This window comes from Odocoileus virginianus, chromosome 2, assembly GCF_023699985.2.
Source record: "Odocoileus virginianus isolate 20LAN1187 ecotype Illinois chromosome 2, Ovbor_1.2, whole genome shotgun sequence".
Taxonomy (NCBI): Eukaryota; Metazoa; Chordata; class Mammalia; order Artiodactyla; family Cervidae; genus Odocoileus; species Odocoileus virginianus.
Genome location: NC_069675.1, coordinates 10896741 through 10916826, shown reverse-complemented (window position 1 = coordinate 10916826; position 20086 = coordinate 10896741).

The following is a 20086-nucleotide window of genomic DNA, read 5'->3' as shown; positions in this document are numbered from 1 at the left end:
GCAATGCTGGGGACCAAGTTCGATCCCTGGTTGGGAACTAAGATCCCACATGCCATGGACCAACTAAGCCTGCATGTCACAACTAGAGAGTCCGTGTGATACAACAAAGATATCGCATGCTACAACTAAGACCTGACATAGCTAAGTAAAATTTTTTAAAAAGACCTCAGTTAGTGAACCAGCTGGCAAACAACTGGGGCAGTCAAGAGAAAGCGTGTAATATACATGCTCTGAACTAGTAACTAATATTTAATACTCTCTTTTCTACAGTCAAAATACATGTGTTACTTCTCAAAAGTACATCTAAATTGTTTCCTGTTCTTCCATTATTGGCTCTATTGGTTTAGTGGTCTTAGTATCCAAGGAATGAGCATCACACCATTGGACAAACAAGGGTTCCACTGAATTGAAAGTCAAAACTGTCACCCGACGATTTTGTGCTCTTTATACACCTGGATTAACAGGTCAAAAAGGAGGTTACTGTTCAACTGCTTATTACCAAAGGGAAATAATATTATCAGAGAGAACTAGGGACACTGCCACAAGACTGAGTGACAACAGAATATGTCTGGAACACAAGTGATCCTCTGGAACACTTCCTAACAATGACATACGCTGCAATAAAAGGCAGTGGAAGATTATAACAACCTTATATGGGAAGGACCCCTCAGAAATGGTGGTTTGGGTCACCCCAAGGGTAAAAAGCCCAGCTGGCTGAGATGCGCACTGAAAGGGAACACAAAATAGACATTATAGAATCATTATAGTGCTGCGTGACTTGTGCTCAGCGACAAGAGTGAGGGTACTAGGAGTCATCCTGTTTTCCTCGAATTATGTATGTGTGTGTGTATGTTAGTTGCTCAGTCAGGTCTGATTCTGCGACCCCATGGACTGTAGCCTGCCAGGCTCTTCTGTCCATGGAATTCTCCAGGCAAGAATACTGGAGTGGGTAGACATTCCCTTCTCCAGGGGATCTTCCTGACCCAGGGATCAAACCTGGGAATCTGCGTTGCAGGCAGATTCTTTACTGTCTGAGACACCAGGGATGCCCTCACATTATGCACATGCATATGTAATTACTTATGTGTGAATAAATATCTTTTTAGAGCTATCCATCTTAATTTTCCTTGTATCTTTCCCCTACTATTTTATATAACACAAATGCTTTGTTATCTGATGCTGGGTAACAAACCAACTCAAAGTTTAATGGCTTAAAACAAAAAGTTTATTACCTTCCACAATTCTATGAGTTGACTGGGTTGTTCTAACTCATGTAATATGTGAGCTAGACTATATATTTTCAATAATTAAGTTGACCAGAGTCATTTCTATTGCTGATATTCAAGAAACACCAATTGGAACAGAAATTGTTACTTGAGAGTGTGTTCCAAGCAAAAGGCCCTTCGTGAAATACGGTGTATTTGGAATAGATCATCTGACCAAGATAAGACAAAAGTCAGTGAGACTCCAATTAATATTGGGGGAGAAGAAAGTAGTAGCTCATGGAACTCAGTGGAGAAACAGAAAATTTCTATGGTAGCAGGTGCCTAGAATGAAGTCCAGAGCATGGGCACCTGAACTAAGTGGTCTTAGCGGTGGAGATGGATACTATTAATAAGTAGGAACTCAACAATATGGACTTCCTCTTACTAAATTTGATCTGCCTACCACCATTGTTATGCATTTAAATGCTGATAGTAGCATCTAGATGTGATCCAGTAGTATGGTAACAACCCTCAAGCAGATCAGTAGGTTGAGATGGTAATTTTGTACTTACAAAATTAGGAATAGAAACTTTTTGCATAGTCTATGTTATCCTCATTGATTTATCATATACTAAAATTATTACATATATATATATACATATATTCACAGGGAGACACATGTATACATGTATAAAACAAAATTTCTCTGTCTATATGCCACATTTAAACTTTTAAAATTTGTTTAACTGATTATGAAAATGAAGCTATCAGTGGATTAAGTTAGCCATCAATGGAAATGACTCATCCTAAGGGAGAGTTTGCCACCAGGAGTCAACTACAGTTTGGGATCATCTTCCCCTCCGCCCACTCAAGCACCTGAGATGCACTCCACTTTCTGCTCACCTAATACCCCCAGGAGCCAGCTGGGAGAGGAAATGAAAGGTTCCCTAGTAGCCAGATATCTTTATCAACTTCGGTCAAACCAAACTTATTCTGAAGTTCTATTCAGAAACTTTTGACCAGCTACCTCAATTCAGTCTCCATTTATTTCATTCAACAATGCAAAACAGACAAAATTCCTTCTCTCATGGAGCTTGTATCCTACTCGCAGGAGTGAGTTGGGGTGTGAATAAATAAGACATCAACAAACAGATTTTGGGTGGTGATAAGCACTAAGAAGATAAATAAAACATGGGTAAGGTGTGGGTGTATTGGGTTACTACAGAAGGCCTCTCTGATAAAATGAGCAGAGACTTTGTGGTTGTGTGTTCCAGCAGTGGGAATAGCGGGTGCAAGGGCCCTGAGGCAGGTGTGGACTTTGCGTACTGTGCAACAGTGAGGAGGCCAGTGTGACTGGAGTGGTGTAAGCAAAAAGGATGGGCAGAAGTTTAGATCTGGAGATATCCAGGTGGGAGCTAGATCTTGTAGGCTCTTTTAGGCCTTGGTTAGGACTTTGAATTTTATTCTGAGTGAAGTTGAAAGCCCTTGTGGGGCTTGAATAGAGACATGAAATGGTTAGATTAAAGACTTGACTAGACCACCCTTGTTCCCCTGTAGAGAATGGTCTTTGATGGAAACTAGTTCTACACCTCTAAATTTCTTCACTTCCAGCCACATCTACAAAGGAGAGCTCCTCCCATTTCCTCTTGCTGCAGGGCTTTCCTCTGCTTATTTCTGCAAACCTTCTTAGCTTTTCTTCCTGCTGACCTCCTTCTTCCAAACCTGTCCCACAGTTGTTGAAAATCTTCCCTTGCCCCCATTGCTCCTCACCTCATTCTATCCTTAACTGATACCCAGTTTGCTTCTGTGGACACATCTGTCTTTGTCATCTCTGCAGGGAAGGTTGACCCATGTTCTACTTACAACTGAGCTAGGAGTTGGGGTGTGTCTGCTTCTCCTGGCCCACTGGAAGCTTCTATATCATAAGGTTAAACAGGAAGGGGCATAGACTGTATAGTCAGACTGGACTTGGAGCCATACTTCACCCTCTCTTACTGACTCGGTTATATTGGGCAAATCGTTTAACTTATTGACTTTAGTTTCCTCATCTATAAACTACTTTGCCAAATTGTGAAGATTAAAGGAGGCAATGATTGTAAAATACTCATCATAGTGCCTGGCACTCAAAAATCCTTAGATTTCCCTTCCCCCATGTCCCTTGGAACATATTGCCCTCCTTGTCACTCATCTGGGTGGTGAGCAGGGAGAATGTGGTTATCTGATCAGTCTCCTCTCTAATTCTGCTTCTGTCTCCATCCTAGGAGGTTTTAATGAGCACATAAGGAGACCTGTTTTAGGAGCGCACTATTATACCACACCTGAAGCTTTTTCAATGTCTGTGGCCATACCCTGGACTTTTGAAACACCAATAACTTGGTCTCCAGTCAAAACCTCCTCTTTCTCCACTCACCCCTTCACGCCATCTCACCATCATGTGCACTCAGTCTTCAAGTGCTTCTCTCCAAGTCTGACAGCTGCATCCTGGGAGGCCACCTTCTCCCCGATTTGGCTTAGATTTCCTCCTGTGGATCAGTCAGTGAGAGTTTTTGGTTTCAGACAAAAGAAGCTGGCTCTAGCTAGCTGCGGAAGAAAAGGAACCTCCTAGAGAGATTGTGTAGGGTTCTCAGAACTAGTGGGAAAGCTGAAAGACAGGTTTAGAAAAGGGATGGTATCATATATTAGGTTTATCATTCAATAAATATCTAGCACTTCTCCTCCATCAACCTCCATGGGAGAAATATGAAGTGGATGGGCCCATGTGATTTGCTTTGGTCAATAAAGAAGAAGGATTGGTATTTCCACTCATCTCTGACAGCTTCCGACCTCCACTGGAAGGAGCATACTTTGGGCAACTTGCTATTTTCAATGTCTTTCTTTCCTTTGGGTCAGTTTTCTCAGCATACCAATATACTCTCCCATATTAAAAACTCCAAAGTCCCATATTTCTTTTCCTGCCCTACCTACTATCTCATCAATTTCCTTTCCTGTCATGGCCAGATTCCTCCTTTCTATATTCAATATTTCACCTTCCTCACCCCCAATCATTTCTCAGCTGCTGGATCTGGAGTTTCCTCTCACCATCCCATCAAAATAATTTCTTATGCAAGTTACCAATAAATGTCTTAATGCCAATTTCAATAGACACTTTTCAGTCCTTATTTTATCTTTCTGCTGCATTTGATCCTGTTGGTTTCTCCAGTCTTAAAACTCTTTGATGTCCCATTTTCCATGGTATCAGTCTTTTTCTGTTTTCTTCCTATCTCCCTGGCAGTTCCTTCTTAGTCTGCGTTCTCTTTTTCTTCTTTTGGGGATGTGTATATTGGCACATGTACTTGAGTTATGACTTCCTTTAACATATATACACTCCTTGACAGTAGCACACACCTCCCTCTTTCTTGAGTACTAGATCTGTATATACAACTGCTAACTGAACATCCTTCCTGGGTATCTCTCAGGCAACTAAAACTCCATACGCTCATAATCGAACACATGATTTTCCCCTTCAGGCCTGCATCTTCCTACTTATACACTTGATCTTACCCAAAAGGCCGAGAAATGATGCATCTTCCTACTTCTATCATCAACTCAGTTACCCAAACCAAAATCTGGGATTTAGCTTTACTGTTTCCTTTCCATCTCTCTTCCCCACATCCAGTCACTAGATACTATTGATGTTGCTCCTTACATAGCTTTTGCATCTGTTTTCTCCTCTCCTTTTCTACACCACTGTGTTCTTTCAATTATCATCTAAAGTACTGTTGTAATATCCTTAGGGGATCTCCTTTTTTTACCAGGCTTTTCATCACATCATCAGATGCTTTTATTTCTAAGGATAATGGGTGAAAAGATATAGGGACATATTTGTATAACTCAAAGATGCAACCATTTGTTTTTTTTTTTGTTTTTTTTGTTTTTTTTGCTCTGAAATTATACTTTTATTTATTTATTTATTTATTTTACATTTTTTAGAACAGTTTTATATGCATAGCAAAACTGAACAATAGATATGGAGATGTCCCACGTACCTTCTGCCCTCACACATGTTTAGCCTCCTCTTTTTTTTTTTTCTTTTTTTTTTTCCATTTATTTTTATTAGTTGGAGGCTAATTACTTTACATCATTACAGTAGTTTTTGTTATACATTGAAATGAATTAGCCATGGATTTACATGTATTCCCCATCCCAGTCACCCCTCCCACCTCCCTCTCCACCCGATCCCTCTGGGTCTTCCCAGTGCACCAGGCCCGAGCACTTGTCTCATGTACCCAACCTGGGCTGGTTATCTGTTTCACCCTAGATAATATACATGTTTCAATGCTGTTCTCTTGAAACATCCCACCCTCGCCTTCTCCCAGAGTCCACAAGTCTGTTCTATACATCTGAGTCTCTTTTTCTGTTTTGCATATAGGGTTATCGTTACCATCTTTCTAAAGTCCATATATATGTGTTAGTATACTGTAATGGTCTTTATCTTTCTGGCTTACTTCGCCCTGTATAATGGGCTCCAGTTTCATCCATCTCATTAGAACTGATTCAAATGAATTCTTTTTAATGGCTGAGTAATATTCCATGGTGTATATGTACCACAGCTTCCTCATCCATTCGTCTGCTGATGGGCATCTGGGTTGCTTCCATGTCCTGGCTATTATAAACAGTGCTGCGATGAACATTGGGGTGCACGTGTCTCTTTCAGATCTGGTTTCCTTGGTGTGTATGCCCAGAAGTGGGATTGCTGGGTCATATGGCAGTTCTTTTTCCAGCTTTTTAAGAAATCTCCACACTGTTTTCCATAGTGGCTGTACTAGTTTGCATTCCCACCAACAGTGTAAGAGGGTTCCCTTTTCTCCACACCCTCTCCAGCATTTATTGCTTGTAGACTTTTGGATAGCAGCCATCCTGACTGGCGTATAATGGTACCTCATTGTGGTTTTGATTTGCATTTCTCTGATAATGAGTGATGTTGAGCATCTTTTCATGTGTTTGTTAGCCATCTGTATGTCTTCCTTGGAGAAATGTCTGTTTAGTTCTTTGGCCCATTTTTTGATTGGGTCATTTATTTTTCTGGAGTTGAGCTGGAGGAGTTGCTTGTATATTTTTGAGATTAATCCTTTGTCTGTTGCTTCGTTTGCTATTATTTTCTCCCAATCTGAGGGCTGTCTTTTCACCTTGCTTATAGTTTCCTTTGTTGTGCAAAAGCTTTTAAGTTTCATTAGGTCCCATTTGTTTATTTTTGCTTTGGGGGGTTTCTAAAATTCTGGGATGTGGGTCATAGAGGATCCTGCTGTGATTTATGTCGGAGAGTGTTTTGCCTATGTTCTCCTCTAGGAGTTTGATAGTTTCTGGTCTCACATTTAGATCTTTAATCCATTTTGAGTTTATTTTTGTGTATGGTGTTAGAAAGTGTTCTAGTTTCATTCTTTTACAGGTGGTTGACCAGTTTTCCCAGCACCACTTGTTAAAGAGGTTACCTTTTTTCCATTGTATATCCTTGCCTCCTTTGTCGAAGATAAGGTGACCATAGGTTCGTGGATTTATCTCTGGGCTTTCTATTCTGTTCCATTGATCTATATTTCTGTCTTTGTGCCAGTACCATACTGTCTTGATGACTGTGGCTTTGTAGTAGAGTCTGAAGTCAGGCAGATTGATTCCTCCAGTTCCATTCTTCTTTCTCAGGATTACTTTGGCTATTCGAGGTTTTTTGTATTTCCATACAAATTGTGAAATTATTTGTTCTAGTTCTGTGAAAAATACCGTTGGTAGTTTGATAGGGATTGCATTGAATCTATAGATTGCTTTGGGTAGTATAACCATTTTGACAATATTGATTCTTCCAATCCATGAACACGGTATATTTCTCCATCTGTTTGTGTCCTCTTTGATTTCTTTCATCAGTGTTTTATAGTTTTCTATGTATAGGTCTTTTGTTTCTTTAGGTAGATATACTCCTAAGTATTTTATTCTTTTTGTTGCAATGGTGAATGGTATTGTTTCCTTAATTTCTCTTTCTGTTTTCTCATTGTTAGTGTATAGGAATGCAAGAGATTTCTGTGTGTTAATTTTATATCCTGCAACTTTACTGTATTCATTGATTAGCTCTAGTAATTTTCTGGTAGAGTCTTTAGGGTTTTCTATGTAGAGGATCATGTCATCTGCAAACAGAGAGAGTTTCACCACTTCTTTTCCTATCTGGATTCCTTTTACTTCTTTTTCTGCCCTGATTGCTGTGGCCAAAACTTCCAAAACTATGTTGAATAATAGTGGTGAGAGTGGGCACCCTTGTCTTGTTCCTGATTTCAGGGGAAATGCTTTCAATTTTTCACCATTGAGGGTGATGCTTGCTGTGGGTTTGTCATATATAGCTTTTATTATGTTGAGGTATATTCCTTCTATTCCTGCTTTCTGGAGAGTTTTAATCATAAATGGATGTTGAATTTTGTCAAAGGCTTTTTCTGCATCTATTGAGATAATCATATGGTTTTTATCTTTCAATTTGTTAATGTGGTGTATTACATTGATTGACTTGCGGATATTAAAGAATCCTTGCATTCCTGGGATAAAGCCCACTTGGTCATGATGAATGATTTTTTTAATATGTTGTTGGATTCTGTTTGCTAGAATTTTGTTAAGGATTTTTGCATCTATGTTCATCAGTGATATTGGCCTGTAGTTTTCTTTTTTTGTGGCATCTTTGTCTGGTTTTGGAATTAGGGTGATGGTGGCCTCATAGAATGAGTTTGGAAGTTTACCTTCTTCTGCAATTTTCTGGAAGAGTTTGAGTAAGATAGGTGTTAGCTCTTCTCTAAATTTTTGGTAGAATTCAGCTGTGAAGCCATCTGGTCCTGGGCTTTTGTTTGCTGGAAGATTTCTGATTACAGTTTCGATTTCCTTGCTTGTGATGGTTTTGTTAAGATCTTCTATTTCTTCCTGGTTCAGTTTTGGAAAGTTATACTTCTCTAAGAACTTGTCCATTTCTTCCAAGTTGTCCATTTTATTGGCATAGAGCTGTTGGTAGTAGTCTCTTATGATCCTTTGTATTTCAGTGTTGTCTGTTGTGATCTCTCCATTTTCATTTCTAATTTTGTTAATTTGGTTCTTCTCCCTTTGTTTCTTAATGAGTCTTGCTAATGGTTTGTCAATTTTGTTTATTTTTTCAAAAAACCAGCTTTTAGCTTTGTTAATTTTTGCTATGATCTCTTTAGTTTCTTTTGCATTTATTTCTGCCCTAATTTTTAAGATTTCTTTCCTTCTACTAACCCTGGGGTTCTTCATTTCTTCTTCCTCTAATTGCTTTAGGTGTAGAGTTAGGTTATTTATTTGACTTTTTTCTTGTTTCTTGAGGTAGGCCTGTAATGCTATGAATCTTCCCCTTAGCACTGCTTTTACAGTGTCCCATAGGTTTTGGGTTGTTGTGATTTCATTTTCATTCATTTCTATGCATATTTTGATTTCTTTTTTGATTTCTTCTATGATTTGTTGGTTATTCAGAAGCGTGTTGTTTAGCCTCCATATGTTTGAATTTTTAATAATTTTTTTCCTGTAATTGAGATCTAATCTTACTGCACTGTGGTCAGAAAAGATGACTGGAATGATTTCAATCTTTTTGAATTTACCAAGACTAGATTTATGGCCCAGGATGTGATCTATTCTGGAGAAGGTTCCGTGTGCACTTGAGAAAAAGGTGAAGTTGATTGTTTTGGGGTGAAACGTCCTATAGATGTCAATTAGGTCTAGCTGGTCCATTGTGTCCGTTAAAGTTTGTGTTTCCTTGTTCATTTTCTGTTTAGTTGATCTATCCATAGTTGTGAGTGGGGTATTAAAGTCTCCTACTATTATTGTGTTACTATTAATTTCCTCTTTCATACTCGTTAACGTTTGCCTTACATATTGCGGTGCTCCTATGTTGGGTGCATATATATTTATAATTGTTATATCTTCTTCTTGGATTGATCCTTTGATCATTATGTAGTGTCCATCTTTGTCTCTTTTCACAGACTTAATTTGAAAGTCTATTTTATCTGATATGAGTATTGCGACTCCTGCTTTCTTTTGGTCTCCGTTTGCGTGGAATATTTTTTTCCAGACCTTCACTTTTAGTCTGTATGTGTCCCTTGCTTTGAGGTGGGTCTCTTGTAGACAGCATATACAGGGGTCTTGCTTTTGTATCCATTCAGCCAGCCTTTGTCTTTTGGTTGGGGCATTCAACCCATTTACATTTAAGGTAATTATTGATAGGTATGGTCCCGTTGCCATTTATTTTGTTGTTTGGGGTTCACGTTTATACCACCTTTCTGTGTTTCCTGTCTAGAGAAGATCCTTTAGTATTTGTTGAAGAGCTGGTTTGGTGGTGGTGAATTCTCTCAGCTTTTGCTTGTCTGTAAAGCTTTTGAGTTCTCCTTCATATCTGAATGAGATCCTTGCTGGGTAGAGTAATCTAGGTTGTAGGTTATTCCCTTTCATTACTTTAAGTATGTCCTGCCATTCCCTTCTGGCCTGAAGGGTTTCTATTGATAGATCAGCTGTTATCCTTATGGGAATCCCTTTGTGTGTTATTTGTTGTTTCTCCCTTGCTGCTTTTAATATTTGTTCTTTGTGTTTGATCTTTGTTAATTTGATTAATATGTGTCTTGGGGTGTTTCGCCTAGGGTTTATCCTGTTTGGGACTCTCTGGGTTTCTTGGACTTGGTTGGCTATTTCCTTCCCCATTTTAGGGAAGTTTTCAGCTATTATCTCCTCGAGTATCTTCTCATGGCCTTTCTTTTTGTCTTCTTCTTCTGGGACTCCTATGATTCGAATGTTGGGGCGTTTCACATTGTCCCAGAGGTCCCTGAGGTTGTCCTCATTTCTTTTGATTCTTTTTTCTTTTTTCCTCTCTGCTTCATTTATTTCCACCATTTTATCTTCTAACTCACTTATCCTATCTTCTGTCTCTGTTATTCTACTCATGGTTCCCTCCAGAGTGTTTTTTATCTCATTTATTTCATTATTAATTTTTAATTGATTTTTTTTTTTATTTCTTCTAGGTCCTTGTTAAACATTTCTTGCATCTTCTCAATCTTTGTCTCCAGGCTATTTATTTGTAACTCCATTTTGTTTTCAAGATTTTGGATCATTTTTATTATCATTATTCTAAATTCTTTTTCAGGTAGATTCCCTATTTCCTCCTCTTTTGTTTGACTTGGTGGGCTTTTTTCATGTTCCTTTAGCTGTTGGGTATTTCTCTGCCTTTTCATCATGTTTAGATTGCTGTGTCTGGAGTGGGCTTTCTGTATTCTTGTGGTCTGAGGTTCCTTTTTATTGTGGAGGTTTCACCCAGTGGGTGGGGTTGGACGATTGGTTTGTCAAGGTTTCCTGGTTAGGGAAGCTTGTGTCAGCGTTCTGGTGCGTGGAATTGGATTTCTTCTCTCTGGAGTGCAATGGAGTGTCCAGTAATGAGTTTTGCGATGGGTCTATGTGTTAGGTGTGACTTTGGACAGCCTGTATGTTGACACTCAGGCCTATGTTCCTGCGTTGCTAAAGAATTTGCGTGGTATGTCTTGTACTGGAGCTTATTGGCTCTTGGGTGGTGGTTGGTTTTGGTGTAGGTATGGAAGCTTTTGGATGGTCTCTTATTCCTTAATGTTCCGTGTAGTCAGGAGTTTTCTGGTTTTCTCAGGATTTGGGCTCAAGTCTCCTGCCTCTGGATTTCAGTTTTATTCTTCCAATAGTCTCAAGGCTTCTCCAACTATACAGCACTGATAATAAAACTTCTAGGTTAATGGTGAAAAGATTCTCCGCCGTGAGAGACAACCAGAGAGGTTCACAGAGTTACATGAAGAATAGGAGAGGGAGGAAGGAGATAGAGGTGAGCAGGAGGAGAAAAAGGGGACTCAAGAGGAGAGAGACAGATCTACGCAGTTATCTGTTCCCAAAGTGTTCTCCGTAGCCCAGACACCCACAAAGATTCACAGAGTTGGATTGGGAAGAGAAGGGGAATGGAGGAAATAGAGGTGTTCTGAGGTAGAAAACAGAGAGTCAAAAGTGGGAGAGTATCACCACACTCCTGAATAGAAATGGGAACTGAATATTGGATTCTTAAATGACCAAAATTTATATCACATACTACTGAAAAACAAAGATTGAAAATCTAGTGTAGAGGTTAGACTCTTTGAAATACAATATTTAAAAACAAAAACACACAAAAAAATTAGAACTGTATATGAAGTTCAGTTTAAAAATAGGGTTTCTCTCTCTCGCTTTTTTTTTTTTTTTTGGCAAGGTTATAGTGAAATGAAAATGAAAGTTAAGGAATAATAGAGGAGTATTAGAGGACTCTAAAAGGAAATAGGAGAGAAAAACAAGAAAAAGAAAAAAAAAAAAGAAAAAAAAATTTTTTTTTCCCCTAATTAAAAAAATCGTAAAAATATATGAAAATGAAAGTTGAGGAGTAATGGGGGAGTAATAGGGAATTATAAAAGAAAATAAAAGAGAAAAAATAAAAAATAAAAAAAAGGAAAGGAAAAAAAAATTTTTTTTTAAATTAAAAAAAAATATGTACATATATATCAAGGAATTTCTCTGAGGTTGTTGCGGTCAGCGTAGGTTCAGTTCAATTTCAGATAGCTCCTCTTTCCAGCTTACACTTCTCGATATCTGTAGGCCCCTTCCTGTGTAGTCGGTGTTACCTTCAGGGATTTTAATCTGTTGCACGGGTCCTTTCTAAAGCGGTTCCCTTTGTTTATTTGGCTTCTGTTTGCCCTCTCTTCGGTGTCTAATTTCCGCCCTGACACAGGCGGGCGGAGGTGATTTAGGTTCGCTAGTTCAGTTCAGTCCTGCTACGGGGAGGGCGGGGCGCTGCAGACAGACACCGCTCTGTGTGGATAGCACTCACGGGCCACACTGGGTTTGCCTCGCTCACGGGTGTCTGTGCTTTCGCCTTCTACACTGCTCAGGCTCCCGGCTGCTCTATATGGAGCGGGCCCTGCGTTGAGTGCGGTTCCAGTTTTCGGGTACTCCACAAAAGCGCAGATTCGGTTGCTCCTGCGTTTTGTGCCTTCCCCGGCCTGAGCGGTTCAGGCAGCCAGAGGCTTGGGCGTACTCTCCCGGGTGCAGCACGCCTTTTCCCTCCGCGGCGAGCGGCTCAGGCAGCCAGAGGCTTGGGCGCAATCTCCCTGGGTACGGCGCGCTTTTTCCCTCCGCGGCCCCAGCACGCATCGCCAGTCGGGTCTCAGGAAGTCTTTAGCTAGAACCCGGAGGCCTGTTTGCCGCTAACATTTGTTTAAAGGATACTGTAGTTGAAGGATGACTTCAGCTTATTCTCTGAAAATCTCAGACTCAGGTTTGTCTTTCAGACTGTCCACTTGGAATGTGAAAACTGCTGGATAGGCTTAAACATTTCAGATGTAGACATTGGGATAGCTTGCCACCAGTTAATAGATCTACCAGTAATTACTTTCTCACTTACACATAACTTTATACATTCTTGATGAGGCATCTCTGGAGAAAGTCAGCCACTGTATACAATCATAGCAGAAGGAGTCAGTGAGAACTCTGCTATACTGACCAGTTGGTTCAAACACTATAGATAGCAACAGCAATTAAAGTGACTTAAAAAAAAATTGTGGTAAAAATCACAGAACCCAAAACCTAACCTCTTAAAATTTAAGTACAGTATGTTATGGTTAACTCTATTACAAGAATTACTGAAGTTCCTCAATTCATAATTTTATTACTGGTTTCATGAAAATTATCCCATGATTGAGTCCAGGGATGTTTTGGAAGTGAAATAGAAGCAAGCCTGGACATTGATTTCAAAGGGGCAAGTCTGGCTAAGTGGCCCTATTGACTGTAACTCCTCTGAAGGCAGAGAAAGTGTCATTTAGTCTCTGTTACTCTGATATTTGGCAAAGTGGTTGGCATTTAGTACTTGGTCAATAACTATTTGTGGAGTACATGCCATCGGAGACTTGGGGCTGATCCAGAGCCACCAGTGTGATAAGGCTCAGCTTCAGGACTGACAGGGAGCTAGAGAGGGATGTAATTTGATTGGCTATGTTGTACCCTGACTATCTGGGGGTAATCTGCTTATGTATACTTTTTCCCAATATAAAAACAAAAGCTTGAACTTTTAAAGGCTTCGGTTTGAAAAGTGAATCCTTTGATGGGAGAAAGTCAGCTGACCCTGCAATTTGAAGTAGCCCCCTAAGTTTCATCTTTCACAGGAAGTAGGCTCAGTTTAATGACTCCTGTCACTGCCATACTGCCTACATGCTTCAAATGTTCTGTCTCAATGGTCGTTGGAGACTCTTCATGGATTTCCTTTAGCACAGCTCTGGCAAGCTGGAGATTCATGATAGTTTTACAAACTAAAACTTCACCAGCCTCTGGCTCCAGGTAAGTCCAAGTTAATGGTAATCTCCCAATTCAGTTCTGTTCCTTCTTCAAATATTCCCTCATCTCCCCTTTGTCCTCAGATGGTGGTGATATTAAAAGTATTTCAACAACTGGAATGGTGAGGACATAAGCCAATCAAACCAGAAGCTTATATAGAAGATATAATAGGCATTAATCCTTTAGTTTTTCCATCCTGGGAAAGTAGGTCTGGGGTAGCAGAAGGTAATGGGAATGCAAATGAGAAGGGTGCTTGAAGCCCTGGCTAATTACCAGTGAACATGGAAATATCTCAATATTCTAACAACCAATATAGCTGTACCTGTACACATCAGAAGAGTATCAGCCCTGCTTCCAGATTTTCCTGGAAGTTGTCAGTCTGTCATTCATGACTTTCCCAAGAAGTCCAGCTAGCTGTCATGTGATGGGTGCAGGGCATTGCTGCCACCAGCAAGGGTGAGTCTCTCCCACGGTTACACTGCCTTCTCTGGGCATGGCTGTAGTTTCTCCTAGGTTGTTCATCTCTGGAACGCTAACTCCTCCACTAGACACTATAATTGTTTCTGCTATTGCCTGATAGGCCCCGTGGTCTTCAGTGGGCATAAAAGCTGCCGTGAGCATTTCTGGACCTCACCACCAAAGTCTGGAAGCCCTCATATCTGATTTCCCAGATATTTATAGTATAATAGGTGAGGATGTGTCTTGCTCCTTTTAAATTCCTTTTGTGAGAGGATTGCCAAAGTAGCATTCATTTATTCACTCACTGGACAAATATTAAGGGCAACTATGTAGCAGGCATAATTCCTAGTGTTAAGGTTGTGAAAAATATAGGGTCTCTGCTTTCATGAAGTTTATATTCTAGTGGGTAGAAACAGAAAACAGGCAAACATATACAATGTTAGCTAATGACTGATGTATTAATAAACAGGAAAATAAAGCAGAGTGATAACTTAAGAGAATGAAGGAGGAGGTGGGGATACAGATGCCATCTTAAAGGATCAAAAAAGACCTCTGATGTCTGAGGTCTTTTACTTTTAATAAAGTAAAACAGTCTGCAATAGGGGATATCTGGGGGGATAGCAAATGCAAAGACCTTGTTGTATAGTTTGCATGTGATCGAGTGTTTTGTGGTTTTAATGAATCCAATGTTTTTCATTTTTTACTGAATTCTGCATTTTTCTCTACATTTGAACTTCAAAAACCCAATTAAGATTTCCTTCCTCCCTAGTAGACAACTTTTTGCTTTTTTCACCTCTGTTTATCCAGAAAAGGAGAAAAAGAAAGGAGGTGGAGGAGCGTGAGGCAACAACAATGAATATGGGAGGGGAAGGGAGGTCTTGATGCCCTTAACCCTGTTTCACTGCTTCCTGGCTCCTAGATGAAGGAGTGGGCATGACCTATGAGTGGGCAGGTCTAGTCTAAGCAGACTCTCAATCTTGTGGGCACATTAGACATATGTTGTAGGAATCCAAACCATTTATAATTGGCAAACTCCAATGTTTTATGCACTCATTTGTGTAGTCCGGCTATAGGAAGTGTTAGCCAGGAACATGAGCTGTCAGTCTCAGCTGTCAGCCCCTCTGTTCAAGGTGTATGAGTAGCTCTCACCTTCCCCATAGGTCTCCACCTGTCTTTTTCCATTCTTTGGAACCATGCCTCAACAGATGGCTATCACAGATAATAATGACTTTTTTTTTTAGTACAATATCAGTATCTAATTTACACTTAACATTTTTAGCTAAGACCTTTTGCCACAATCTCAGGCAGTATGTAAGGTAAACTTACTATGTATCTATGTAATTAATCATAAACAATATTTGCACAGCACTCTTAGCCAGAACTGGAGTCACTACAATGTATTATGGCTGATAAAAGTGTGTGTGTCTATGGTTTCTTTTGTTTTTTAAAAAATATTTATTTGTTTTTGGCTGCACTGAGTCTTTGTTGCTGCTCACAGGCTTCCTCTCCTTGTGGCAAGCAGGGGCTACTCTCCAGATTCTCCAGTTGTGGTGAGCAGGCTCCTCATTGTCGTGACTTCTCTTGGGGAGCACACGCTCCAGGTGCATGGGCTTCAGTAGTTGGGCTGCATAGGCTTAGTTGCCTCTTGGTATGTGGAATCCCCCCCGACCAGAGATGGAACCTGAATGCCCCGCATTGGCAGGCGGACTCTCAACCACTGGACACCAGGGAAGCCACGTGTATGTGGTTTCTGATGTCTCCAAACTTCTCTGTACTCTCTCTCTTCTATAAGACCTAAACATCTGTCTAAGGCGGCTATGGCGGGAGATGAAACTAGGACTTGGGAGGCACAATGTGAATAGAATCGTCACTCTCTTTTTGTGACTAAAGCCCTCTGCTTTTGCATTGACTGCATTCTTATCTAGTTTCTTCTTTCCCAGAGAAACAGGAAGCTCTGAATTTTTATTTGAGCAAAAGTTGAATTCCCTAAAGAGATAACAGCTGGGAAGTAGTATGGAGAACGTAGGGAAGAGGAAGATTCTGAATGATGAGGCTTGGGTTTTAATCTTACCATGGTGGGGGCCAGGTTTCTCTGTGCTTTCAGGGAAAAAGCATTCTCAGCTCCAGCCCTGTCTTCTTATGGCAGCACCACCTTTAACACCAGCTACTACTACTGCTAGAAGGAAACATCAACAGGGGTGCTTGCTTAGCCATAGAAGGATTGATGACAGGAGATGGCATTCCTACTTTCTAGCACAGTGCCTCAAACCTACAAAGCAATCAATCTTTGATCGAGAGATTTCTGCTTCCGAGCAGAAACCAGAATTCTAGCAACTGGGAATGCTCCCCACTCATAAGTTTAAAATCAGAAGAAAAAAAATCTGCATAGAACTTACATAGTTTCTTTCTTTTTTTTTTTTCCCCATAGTTTCTTTAGTTTAATATTTCAGTGCTCTACAGCCAGTGATCCCTGGAAACACACCTATAGTTAAAACAAAGTTGGATTTATTATTTGCTGCACCAAGGGAGAACACACATCATGTGAAATTAAAGAGTACCTCAGTAAGAAGATGTAAGGATCTTTAGAATTTGGGCTTGTGTCAAGTGATTTTGAGGAAGGTTCATAGAAGCAGGGCTTTACTCTGAATCAGAAGATGTTAGTACAAGGGAATAATTCTATGACTGAGTACATTAATGAATCTTATCTAGAAGAATGGAGTGAGGCTAGAGCTATAATTGTCACCCAAATTAGTTGGGAAAGACAGATGTTTAGTATGTTTACGGCTTGCATAGTAACAGTGTTTCTGTCTGTGCTTAGACAAGTGGTCTTGTTTTTTGTATCACCTCATCACAGTCATAGAGTGACCTTGTGTGATGCTGGTGTTATAAGAAATTGATTATGCTCAATAGGAAAGTATCATGGCATAGCTTCAACTGACAGGCCAGCTCCTAACAGCACTGAGGCTTAGTGATTAGTGTCAGACCAGTTTCCTGACCCAGAGGTTTGCTTTCTTAGTGCCCCTTCCCAACAATCTGAGTCAGAGGAAAAGTTAGCCCATGGATGTTAATACATTATATTCCGATTTCTTTTCTTTTTACTGTTGCTGAGATTCTGCTGAGTCAGAAAATGGGCTGTAGTTGGACTAGGGTTAATCTCTCCCCATACTCCTATTGTAGGATAAGTTATTGAATCACATGCTATGACAATGACTATGTCATAACATTAGTACTCTGGACAGGATATAGTGAACAACTGCAAAAAAAAGCAGTTACCAGAAACAAAATGCTTATTCACATTCGTTGTAAGTCTGGAAGTCAGAGGCCCAGATTATAAAACCCTGGCAATGAAAACAAAGCCCAGAATAATTCAGCTGACTCTGTTTTAGGTTTTATCTTTTAGCCATGTTCTACTACCCTGAAGGATACCGATGCAGGAATAAGTATTGCTGAGCACAAACTCCCCTGTGGCTAGCTATGAGGAAATCAAGGCCTATATGACTCTCCATAAAAACTCTGGCTAATGTATCCACATTTAATTGGTTGAGCTTCTAAAGTAGAAGTTTGGTCATTTATAATGTCTGCTAAAGTCATGGGAAATGCCAGGGTGGATGAATCACAAACTGGAATCAAGATTGTCCAGAGAAATATCAGCAACCTCAGATACCACACTAATGGCACAAAGTGAAGAGGAAACTAAAGAGCCTCTTGATGAAGGTTAAAGACGTGAGTAAAAAAGTTGTCTTGCTTAAAACTCAGCATTCAAAAACTAAGATCATGGCATCTGGTCCCATCACTTCATGGCAAATAGATGGGGAAACAATGTAAACAGTGATAGATTTTCATTTTCTTGGGCTCCAAAATCACTGTGGACAGTGACTACAGCTATGAAATTAATGATGGCTTGCTCCTTAGAAGAAAAGCTGTGATCAACCTAGATAGCATAGTAAAAGGCAGAGACATCACTTTGATGAAAAAATGTCCATCTGGTTAAAGCAATGGTTTTTCCAGTAGTCATGTATGGATGTGAGAGTTGGACCATAAAGAAGGCTGAGCGCCGAAGAATTGATGCTTTTGAACTGTGGTGCTGGAGAAGACTCTCGAGTTCCCTGGACTGCAAGATCAAACCAGTCCATCCTAAAGGAAATCAGTCCTGAATATTCATTAAAAGGACTGATGCTGAAGCTGAAGCTCTAATACTTTGGCCACCTGATGTGAAGAGCTGATTCACTGGAAGAGACCCTGATGCTGGGAAAGATTGAGGGAAGGAGGAGAAGGGGGCAACAGAGGATGAGATGGTTGGATGGCATCACTGACTCAATGGACATGAGTTTGAATAAACTCCGGGAGATAGTGAAGAACAGGGAAGCCTGGCGTGCTGCAGTTCATGTGGTTGCAAAGAGTCAGACATGACTTTTCAGTCACTAAGTCTGAATGACAAAGTCAGAGAAAAATGTTTGCAGCATATTTTTCAGTTGTATTAATTTTGCTGTGGGAATTTCATTCACTGAGGACATACACAGAGGAAGTCAGCTTTCCCTCCTGGGAGTTCTCCCAAGAAGTCTGTGAGTCTCTGCTTGCCTCATTTGCTTGGTTTCTGGGTATCTTTCTCAGGGAAATATGAGCCACTGGAGGACTGGTAATTTTAAGCACCTGAAAACCTCTAACAATTAGATTCAATACACGGGGTAAGTTAGTAGGAGTGTATAAGCCTGCTGTTCATGTAAGAAGCAGTACTGTAGTGGGGGTACAGACTATACTGGGAGTATAAGTGTTAAGTATATCAGGAGCAAGCCAGTAGTTTGTCCCTCAAGATGGGCAGGTTTCTTGGTTAAGTAAAATAGGTTTCTGCAAAGTGGGCTGCAGTGTTTCTGAAGAGAACAAACTATTGGAGCAAGGATGGCCCCAATATTAGTTGCCATTCCTGAAGAGCTAGATTTTTCTAATAAGGTTGTAATACCCTCAGAGAAGCCCAGCAGGTTACAGTACATGGGGTCGCAAAGAGCTGGACATGACTGAATGAACTTCACCCTCAGAGAAACGTTTTGTTGAGATGTGGATCAAGGTCTAATTTTTACAAGATTGAAGTTTGGGATTAATTACATGAGAAAAGCTTAAGAACCAGAAGGGGCCTATAGAAGAAAATCTACACTATGAAGTGTTTAAAAGTACAGCTACTGAATTTTGTCAACATCCAGTTTAATTAAGAGCATAGCTATGGTTTGAGAAATATATACCACAAGTATTGCTTTTCTTAAGCAGTAGAAAAGTACAGGGTGTCAAAAGTAAAAAGATGCAGATAAGGTAGATCATATTGAGAAATCATTTTGTTAGTTGTCAAAGTATAATAATAGGCAAGATTGTGGTAGGGTGAAGGATGCTGAAGAATCAGAAAATTAATCTTGTTTTGTTGTCATGGGCACAAGCTGTCCACTTCTATAATCAGCAGATTCTGGAGAATTCCCAAGAATCTTCAGTTTGAGGTCTTCTAATGGAATAGACGTCCTGTAGTCAGGAAAAAATGATGCTTTTTTTTTGGCTGGGAAACATGAACCCAAGATCAATGCCTTGGAATATCACTGCTGGTCCACTTGTTAGCAGTATCTAATACGGTCTTTTCCATTGAGGTTCAAGGGAAGCTTTCTTCTGATATTTTTTCAGAAAGATCAAATTTCCAGGTTTCAGGTCATGCAAAAGTTACTTAGGTAGATGCTTTGGAAATGCAGATTCTACCTATAGTTGATAAAGCAGGAATTATTATGTGGGCTCCAGGAGCAAGTAGTCATATCAGATTGTATCAAGGTAGAATTTAGTATTGAAAGTAGTTCCTAAATACAGGAGGCAGCCTATCGTTAATTCAGAAGGAGATGCATATATCCTAGAGAGGTTCATTTTATTGCTATCAAGGTAAATAGTTCTTCTTTGGGCCTTGGAAGTTTGAAGATTTCTGAGAGATTCGATAATTAGTTTTATAATTCCACTAGTTCCCTTTATTTTTCCTGACATTTGTGGATGATAAATAAGGACAGTGGGGTTTCTAGGTAAATGGTAAAGTTTTA